The sequence below is a fragment of the Myxine glutinosa genome, chromosome 9, assembly GCF_964187855.1.
Source record: "Myxine glutinosa chromosome 9, kmMyxGlut1.1, whole genome shotgun sequence".
Lineage (NCBI taxonomy): Eukaryota > Metazoa > Chordata > Myxini > Myxiniformes > Myxinidae > Myxine > Myxine glutinosa.
In genome coordinates, this window is record NC_136269.1 from 68,471,335 (window position 1) to 68,482,179 (window position 10,845).

A 10,845-nucleotide genomic window follows, 5' to 3' on the forward strand; every position below is an offset into this window, starting at 1 on the left:
ACGATCACTTATAGAATACACATGGTAGCCAGGTATACGATCAACCATTAGAAGCATATGCCCGTGTGTCGTGAAAGGCATGAAGGTCCCGCTCGACGTCCATAGAAACTCGTCCGTGCTGCGACGAGTCCTCGCCAGGGCCCAAGCGAGCCTCCATTGAGGCGTTTCCGGGCGATCCCCTACTCAGTGGGGCCGGCGAGAGGAATCCAGCGAAGATGCGGCGGCGCGGCGCGCGCAACGGGCGCGTCGTGCATAGTAGGGATTCCATCCAGCGACGGTGCGGCGCGTGATTCGCGTGTAAGAGGGGATCCGACGAGCAGCGAGGAATCGCCGGCAACGCAGAGAGGGCCGCGATGGGTGCCACGTGTGGCGAGTACGAGGTGATACCGAGCAACGAACGGAATCGAGGGCCACGCCGATCGTCGTGGGCCACGCCGAGTGCGGGAGCAACGTGCGGCGAGGAGGTGCTCAGAATCAGAATGGAGGCCCCGATTCGCGTGGAGGAGGTGGTGGTTCCACCGAGTAACGAGTGGTCGGAGTGAGCCGGTCGTGCCGGCGTGAGTCCGACGAGTAGTGCGCGATCCGCACGGCGGAGATGGGCCACAGAGTAGCGAGTGGTCGGAGTGGAGCCGGTCGTGAGAGAGACGCGGCGTGATTCCGACGAGCAGTGCGTGATTCACGCGGAGGAGAGGGGCCACAGAGTCGCGAGTTGTCGGAGTGGAGCCGGTCGTGAGCTCTGTGTTCCGCTGATCTCCGCTCGTCACGGAATCACGATCAGCGGAATGCGTGCCCCGAGCGGCCTTTCTGCAGACCTTTCGCAAAAGGGCCTTAGTGGAGCACAGGTGACACGTCGCCTGTCGGGCCGGCATTCGGAGCGAGGATGCGGCCGATGTCCACACGAGTAACGTTTTGCATACCGGGTAGGCCGGGCAGCGGCGGCTGCGGGGGAGCTCCGGAAGCGGGATGGTTCTCTCGGACGGAGCCGTTAGCGATTCGAGTAACCGAGGCGAGGTTCATACCTTCGGCTCCAAGCGGGTCCGTTGTTCCGACAGGGGGTTGCGGCCCAGGTCATTTCCCAGTGGCCTCCTTCAGCAGGTGCTGTGCCGGAGTCATGCCTGCTCCGGCTTTCGGGCCTACAGGAGAGCAGCCTGCGTTTTGACGACGCGGTCCCGCAGAAGGCTTGCGAGGTCCCCATCGTATCCGGCCCTCGTGAGGCAGACCGGTGGCGAGAGGAGTCGGAGCTCCGTCGCTGGAGCTAGCTCGACGGGTCCTCCGCCGGGCGTTCTTCTCCGTAGCGCCGCAGCGAGCAGTGCGGGAGCGTGGGTTGATTCCGAGCGATGTCAGGAGAAAGTTGGTCTGTAACACGGAGCGGTGGGCTCGGTCTCGTGAGCCGCAAAGTTATTCTGCCGCGCGTTGAGCCAAGGAGCAACTCCGACGCAGATCCCTCCGCTTGAGGGTCGGCTCCGCGAGGCGGTACCACGATCATCATCCGGCGATCTCAAAGATCTAAATGATATTAAATGTCGTGAAAATCGAACTCTGACACGACTGGACCTCTAGGTAGGCTTTAATATCATTTAGATCCAAAGGCATTCCTAAAAGAATACATTCAAGCAACAGGCATTAAATCAGCATCACATGAGTAGCAACGGTTGCATACAGGTGCGTACAGGTAGTATAACTATAAGCGAGCTTGTGATATTTATAGCAGAGTCGTTACCTTTCTAGGGAAGCCCAGAGTAGCGAGAGAGAGTTACATTTCGATTATGGATGTACATCTCCTGTCCGCGCTGATATATATAGGAACCGCGAAAGGGTCGCGTAGCGGCCATGAGGCGAACAACATCCGTGTCGTAACTTGGATGACGATTGCATATGACGATTTCATCACACACGCACCGTTAGGATTCGGACCAGATGTGTTTTCAAGGCTCCGAGGTGACAGAAAATATAACTCACTGAAGGGGGATTGCATTCCTGGTTCTGATAAGGCCATAAAATGTATGAGGGCGTTCTGATGAGTTCCAGGTGTTGAATGTACCTTTCAGCTCACTTTCTCATTTAAACTTAAATCCAGAGCATATTTATCGTAACTCAAGCGTCACTTTGATTATACGAAGTATTAGTTAATGTTTTAACAGTCTATCAAAGAAGGTCTATGTCTACAATTCAAGCATCCTACGTAAGGTTCACATTTCACACATATATAATCCGCCTTCTTGCCCGCTGCTCGAGGCGCCGTCTGCGGATCAAGGAGAGAGTTTACGACTAGGCTATCTAGCCTGTAAAGAACGCACGTATACAACGAAGCCATCTGTTCTGCACAGATGAAGCGAGTATTTTCTCATTTTAAACTATGGCAAAGCGAAAACCTTTTTATTAACTATGAAATAACATTTTCAAACAGCATTTATAACAGAGCTTATGCAGTAACAAATCAGCTACCTGACAATTAACCTTCCTCTTGTCTCGTCGAGACAAAGTATCTCAAGAGACAACATGCCGCATCGGGCTTTATTGAAAGACAATCGTGTAAAGCGGGTATCTCCCAAGGGCATACCATGCGCCCATAGCGCCTCGCCCGTGCATTTGGGGAACGTGTCGTGTGGTGCGTGCTTGGAACCTGAGGGCTCAGAACATGAAAGTCCATTAACGTTTCGGATCCACAACGAAGGCGTCTGGTCCAGATGAGGTTCTGCCCCGCCAGGGGGCCCGTTACCTCCCCTGCGGAACTTGCTCCCCCCACCCTTTGCAGACGCGGTCCTTGCAGATCTTCGAAGTTAATCAACGATCATGCCCATGAGATCTCTCACGTGCTGCTGTTCTGGGGAATACATAATGTTGTCAGTATCTTGTGTTTCATGTTCCTGGTCAGGGTACAGAGCGTTAAAATCCGAATCACTTGAAGCAAAGAGATCCGAAACATTTGAAGCAAAGAGAGGGACTTCCTTTATGTCAAAGTCTCCCATGGACGCCTGGTCGGCTTGCGGGTCTAGGATATCCATGTCGGGTCCCTCGACTGCCAGACCCAGCGTCGCAATCAGATCCATAGTTGGGTCGGAAGGGGGTGTACAGCGGTGAGCTTGTAATACATAAGAGGCGTTAGCCAGTACACGCAAGGGGTTTACAACACAAGTATCACAGTCATCACAAACATCAACACAGGCAGCAGCCAGTTCCCACAAGGGATTTTCAACACAAGTATCACAGTCATCACAAAAATCAATACAATCTTCTGAAGCGCCGGTCACATCTGCCTTGTTGAAGGACCCATTCAGGTCGACGGCCTCTGTGGTCAGAACCATAGTCATTGTCGGCGGCTTCTTCATTTTCCATCCTGTAAAGTACTTTCTCATACAGAGGAGGACTAAATATTTCATTAGTGCCCCCCAAATTACTACCCCGATTATCACGGCCAGTGCGGTCAATAACCACTTCACTATAGTGCCTGTCCATCCCCGGAACCAGTCAGTGAGCCAGCTAAATTTATAAGAGTTCTCGCGCGCGATCCGATCGATCGTCAGGGCGTGGCTGGTTTCCCTTAGTCTCACTATTGCGGCTGACACTCCTTCGGATGGATCAGGTATGTAAGTGCAACATTTTCCCTCTATTATTCCGCATACCCCTCCTTTCTCTGCCAGGAGCATGTCCAAAGCCACCCGATTCTGCATCACCATTGTACGCATGTGAACTACCGTGTCCAATAGTATGTCATGAGCCGTAGCGGTGTCGTTTGCCACCTTTTCTAGGGCCAAAGCCAATTTATCTATCCGGAAGCTGTTCATGGCTGTGCCCGCACCTGGGAAGAAGAAACCTAACACCTTTTCCCATAGGCTCCCGTGTAGTTTAGTGGTTCCATCTTCGTTCATGACTGACCTCTTATGTCGCCTGTCCAAGGACTTTGGGTCTAGCTCATCCAGTATCTCAACGTCAGGAAGGACTGAACCAAGATAACATGTGCCCCCCCAATTATTTGGAAAATAGGGGTAAGCCTTGTCGCCGCATATAAACATTGTCCCATGGGGTGGGACCAGGTGGGTGGATAAGCACTGGAGTCCCTTTATCACCCCATTAATCCTACTAACCCCCCTAGAGAATGTTATAGCCGTTATGTTGTGGTTGTGTTTATCTTGCAGTACTATTCGTAATGTAATCCCAGCGCTCCCTTGTCCCAGCTTCCCGGGGAGAGTGTAGGCGCATTCTGATTCTCCCATAAGCAAGTGGCCGGAACCCTGGAGGCAGACCATCCCTTTCTGTGGTTTGACCCAGACGGGGGCAGGCCTCTCGGCCACATGGGCAATCATTGAAGGGCGATAATTAAATTGTCGATTGCAACACTTGCCGTTGCCAACCCCTTCTCTTTCCAGCGTGGTGACTAAACATGGGGAATCGATAGGTTGTGAGCAAAGGTCATTGAGGGACAGAGGTAGCACTATCATGTGTATTCCTGTGGTGCCTGCTTGGGGGAAGTGCATGCACGACCAGCAGTGTGTCCTATTTTGAATTGTCGCCACCTCGCTTGCCAATTTCCAATATGTGTTTTCACCCTTCTTTGGGGCCTTGTCCTGGGGTTGCGGCGTGAGTATGTATTCGATGCATGGTGGTCGGGGAGTCAATAATTGTGTGGTCGTAACTTCACATGTCAATATCAGGGTGGTATTTCTTTCTAGTAAAGCGTCCGTGGTTAAAGTGTTCGGACCTTTTCCCCATTCGAATCCTGCTCTGGCGGAACTTACTGTTGGTCCAACCTTTCCTCCCCGTTTTACTTGCCTCCGACGAGAGAGGGCAACTTGTGTTGACTTCGTTCCGTTTGGATTTGTCCTTTCCGCCTTCCACATTATATATATCCACGGGGGTTCCTTTGGTGGTATTAGACAACATGGTACGTTTATCTTCTGTCCCCAAGTAACGCTTTGATAATGGACGTGAGACTTAGAGGTTAGGTTTTCATATAATTCTTCAACATATGCCACCATGTCCGCCCACTTGAGGAGTGGGGTGGTGGGCGCTGTGCTGGCGGGGTGGTATAATCCTAGCAGTGCAAGTGTAATTAGTCCTATATGTCTGTGCAGCTCCTGCCCCATCCTGTGTGACGGTGGGTGTGGGTAGGGCCAACTTACAATGTGTGGTGTGGATCCACGAGGTCTTGCCCTCGCAAAAGACAGCGGTTGGTGTAGTCGGCAATACCTGGAATGGTCCCGTCCACCTTTTCCAGGGCGTTCTTGCAGGTGAAGTGCTCCACGAACACCTGGTCTTTTTCCTCTGGTGGAACACCTGGTCCACAAGCGCCCTGGGAACACCTGGTCACCAATTTCCTAATCCACTTTTTCCAAGTGGATCCAATTTTATCCAATATTTGATTTTAAATTCAATCCAATTTTCTCTAATCCTTCTCGCAGCATCCCATTTGCCTGTTTCCTACATCAATAATAAATAATAAATAAACGAAAATTATTTCAGCTAGAGTTTCAACTAGAATTACCACAAACAAACCACCATTAACCTCCATGAACCTCCCCCTATTATTTATTTATTTTCGCGAATAAACAAATAATAGAAATAACCTGGTCTATTTATTGGAAATATGTCTTACTGTCTGGTCAATTCCAATTCCAATTCTGGTCATTTCTGGTGTCTGGTCACACACAGTTTTTCTCACCCACTGTGATTCGCTCAAAATAGATTCTCACTGTTGTTATGTCTGAAATTCGTCTCATGAAAACCCATTCAAGAGTCCGGTGTAACAGACAGACAGACAAATAACAGAGGCGTGTCACCAGCCTCAGCACAGGACATCACCTCTCCAGACAGGCACAATATAATCCACAGTATCGAAATGCCAACTTCTATCTGGAGCCTCGCAAAGCCAAAAGTCGGGCATGTTCACTGCATTTCACGCAATTGCAACCTCCAACCACACGGGGTGTTCCACCCTGCTCCATGCTCCATGCATGCTCCAAGCTCCACGCTCCATGCATGCATGCTCCACCATGCAACCCGATCTGTACTTGGTGCGCCCCCCATAATCAGCAGGTTATAATAACCACAATACACCTGGGCACCCACCTCTTGATACCACAACTTAATCCATGTTACTTGCATCTCTTTGCATCCTCCCAAATGTCCTCCATTTAACATGACTATCCCCAGAGCTCGATCAAACACGTCACTGTACTCGGCCCGGTTAAATTAAATTCAAAGCATACTGTACCTGACGCTTCCGGTCGGCACCGGAAATCTGTTTATTTCTTGAGTCCCCTGAATCACCTATTGAGACGTCAACGACAACCACAACAACAAAAAACAGAACTCGATATTCTCTGTTCACTAATTACGTACATGATTTCAGTTTTAACCAACAATATATGTCCTTTCTTTCCAGATTTAAGTTCTATATCCTGCCGTTAAAGCAACACCCAGTAGATTGGCTCAGCCTGTCGTTCTTCCAAGGTTAGTGAATTACCTCTGACCTCTTTCCCTTGCATATCTCGAACAAAGGTCAAATAAACTTCAAAAGGTCAAACTTCAAACGAAGAAAGGTGGTACAAACGTCGAATTGGGGTAACCAGCGCTTTCATCCCACAAATAATACAAGTCCGGCGACATCCCGCCCCTGCAAGAACTCCACATCCGGACAGACAAACGACCATTATTGAGGCTCCACATTGCAAAATGCTAACACCCTACGAATCAAACAACCGTCAATAATCCGCCCAGGAACTTCCGTGGGAGGCGTGCTTTACAATGCAGCACCCTCACTACCTGGTGCACACCTTTCGCACATCCCTCCTCGTTCGCACACTTCATCAACACACCTCCTCGCGCCCACTCCCCCTGCACTCTCCTGCGCGCCCACACAACTGCAACCCCCAGTGCCCACCCAGAGTGCCCAATCTGCGACCCACAATCTTCTCGGGGCACACACCTCCTCCTTGAAATCCATGCCTCAGAAATATAACTCCACAGACAGACACAGCAATGAAACCACAACCTCCGCTCTCTCTCCAGATCAAGGGTGTGTATTTCGCACCTCTGACCGCATTTCACACCATGACATAATTTCACACCAGCAAACTGTAATCTTTCTCATTACACGACCCATTGACTCCCAAGGTCACATCGGCCTCAGGGATATACTCATACAATCCACAAGTCATCAATACACAATATAATCGTTAATCGCATAATTCCTGCAGGCAATTCAAGAAACCCTTTGCCAACCATTCACGGACCTCCCACCGTGCGGGGCACATCCTTTTTGAGTAGGCAGGTTATCACCTGCACTCTGAGCAAACTCCGTATTCTAAATTCAACTTCTGAATTCAGTTGAATTGACTGAATTCTTCAATCTGCCATTGAATGAACTCTTCAATTCAAGTCAAACACACATTTCGATTCAAATTCTGAATTTAATTCAACAAATTCCAAATTTCTGCCCGACTGCCGCTCGAAAGACAAAGGCAGCCCATCTTGTAACCATCTCCAAGAAACCACTTCATATCAACGTTCCTCCGAGTGCTCTCCTGACCCGATTTATATCAAATCGCTCCCAAACACTCCCAAACAAATGAAAATCCGGACTCAGTTAAGGACCTCACCTGGTCCCTCGGATAGACGCTAAAATCGACATTCCCGGCCTGGATTTCCCGCACGTCAAGCAGACCACTTACAAAGCTTCACACCGAAACCCTCTGCTTTGCATATGTCATACAGACAAATACATTGGCCAGATACACACGTCAATTAATATCCCAATATACATTCATTCCTCATTCGTATACCAGTGAGTCTCCCAGACGTCGCGCGAACACCAGATCGACTCAAATCATGCCCCTCCTCCAGCCACTCCCATGTACAATCTTTGTTCATTCATATTACGTCTCTCATTCAAGGAAAAAGGATTTTTGGGACGGGTTGGACGGGGTGGGTTGAGGTGGAAAGGGTATGGCAGGGCGGGGGTGTTGGGGTGTTGCCTAGAGCCCCGGGACTGAGCTCAGGTCTTGGGGGGGGGGGGGGGGGGTGGTTTGCACGGCCCAATTCTGCGGCTGTGGAGGGGGCCCCTGCATGTTCCAGTTTTGGGGAGGGGGCCCTTGTGGGTTCCAATTTTGGGGAGGGGGCCCTTTTTTCCTGGACAAGCATTTGCAACATGTCGTCCTTTACATCGGCCTTCTTATCGTCGCCGTCGCCACATTGCTCGGCCGCTTCAACTAGTTGGTCGGTTGGGGGTGTTCCTCCATCCTATCATAGCCGTTTGAACGTGCTTCCTAACTGCCGGTCTCATCCCTTCTACCATAAAATTGTTCACTACAGCGCGAGGGAGATCTTGTGCCCGCACCTGGCCCAGTCCTCCCCACTTTAACACTGCTCTTTCTACCCTCTCTCTCCAATCGATTGCTGCTTCGCCATGTTTCTGTTTTAGGCCGTATATTTTATTCCAATCTGGCCCCGCGGCTGGCATCAGTGCGGTGTATACCCCGGTCAACAATAGGTCGACAAGGGCATTCCAATCGACGAGGGTCTGGGCCGCGGTTTGGGCCGGGGTTGGTGCTACATTTGGCCAGCGTGCGTGTATTTTGGCCTGGTCCCACACCCGCGCGGGCAATACAGCCTTCCCCATATGGCAGACGTCCCGCCAATCTGCGCCTGTATCGTGTATCCACAAACGCATAAATTCCGGTATCTGACCGGGCTCTTCAGCCAGCAAGGTTCTCACCCGCTCCTGCATAGACGCCAAATCTGATTCTCTCCAGGGTACCCTGATGTTAATGGGTCCCGCCGCTCTCAGTCCTATGGTTTTTAAGGGACACATCCCGATTGTAGGCTGTGGGTTCTCCGATTCCGTGAACCCTTCCAATGAGGGGTACAGTTCTCCTAGCCCTACTGGAGGAGGCGCGAACCCGCTGTCCGCCCCACTAACCTCTTGTCCTCTAAATGGATTACCCGGGCTAAGGTGAACCTGAGGGGCGGCTGGTCTAGTTCTCTGGGGGTCTAACCCCTGGGGAAACAGGGGTGGGAGAGGTGGCGCCTGTGGCCCGGGGACAGGGCTCAGGGCTTGGGGGGGTAGAGGCATGGTAGCTACCTCCCCTACCGCGGGGTCTTGGTCCGGATTTTGGACGAGCGGCATTAGCCGCTGATTTGCTTGCTTAACTACCTCCCTAATTGTTTTGTCCTGAACCTTGTCTGCTTGTTTCTTTTGGCCCTGAAGCTTCAGTACTTCCCCTGCCAAGCTAGCCTGTCTTGAGGCCGCCAGTCGCTTCATCCCTTCCCTTTCCCACCACCCATACACCTTCCAATAATCGGGTGGGAAGTGTTTCCTTTCTTTCTCTAGCTTATCCAAAGCTCCGTACAGCACTTCCAATTTGTCAAGTGCAAACGATCCCTCCTCTGGCCAGGGATTACTCAAATCTTTAGTTAAAACAGCCCAGTCCTTTCCTGGTCTTACCGCGGCAAAATGATGCCTCTTAAACATGAAAGATGCCGGGGTTCCCTTGAGGGGCTCCCCCTCTTTCGTTAGCTTGTTTCCCATCTTATTGCTCTGGGCTGATCCTTCCTGGAAAGTTCTTGGCCACCGGCGCAGCCTTATGGCTGTCCGACCTCACATTTCCCCCTCCTCCTTGCTAACTGTAACGTTATCCTTACTGTTATCCTGCGCAAATTCTACCTTAACGTTATTCTTGGTGAATTTAACAAAGGCTTGTCATTCTGAGGCTTGAAAATAGCCTTTACTTACAATTTTCGTTCGGAGAGCAGGCAGTGGCAGATGGCAAGGGAGCGGACTGAGCCCGCTCGAGGGAGGGAGGTTCGAATTTGGAAAAGTAGCCCTTTAATACAAGACAATGCTCACCTTAAAACAAATCAGCGTGCCGGCGCCGGCCTCAGGCAGCCTCCCTCCGGTCGTTCTGGGTCCGCTCCTCTTGTCCTCTTGCTGCTGCAATCCGAGTCACGGCACCATAAAATGTCGGGAGGGACTCCTTGATCGTAACAGAATTCCACCAACAGATTGAGAATGATGAACTTTTATTAAATACCAATTACACAGCTGGGAGGAAAACGAAGACGTCTACAGCACGAAGGACCATCATGCCATGTCAACCTTCCTAAAAGCACATCGATTCACAGTTCATTTATATAGGGACACGCTTTATCAGAGAATCTCCGCTAGAGTCCGGGAGGACAAAGGAACTGGCAAAGGGTCCTCCCACCGTCATCCCCAGTGGGCCATGTTCCCCACCGTCATCCGTCCTTTCGTCTTGGAGGAGTGAAGCACGCACCGTTAGGATCCGGACCAGATGTGTTTTCAAGGCTCCGAGGTGACAGAAAATATAACTCACTGAAGGGGGATTGCATTCCTGGTTCTGATAAGGCCATAAAATGTATGAGGGCGTTCTGATGAGTTCCAGGTGTTGAATGTACCTTTCAGCTCACTTTCTCATTTAAACTTAAAGCCAGAGCATATTTATCGTAACTCAAGCGTCACTTTGATTATACGAAGTATTAGTTAATGTTTTAACAGTCTATCAAAGAAGGTCTATGTCTACAATTCAAGCATCCTACGTAAGGTTCACATTTCACACATATATAATCCGCCTTCCTGCCCGCGGCTCGAGGCGCCGTCTGCGGATCAAGGAGAGAGTTTACGACTAGGCTATCTAGCCTGTAAAGAACGCACGTATACAACGAAGCCATCTGTTCTGCACAGATGAAGCGAGTATTTTCTCATTTTAAACTATGGCAAAGCGAAAACCTTTTTATTAACTATGAAATAACATTTTCAAACAGCATTTATAACAGAGCTTATGCAGTAACAAATCAGCTACCTGACATATATATATATATACATACATA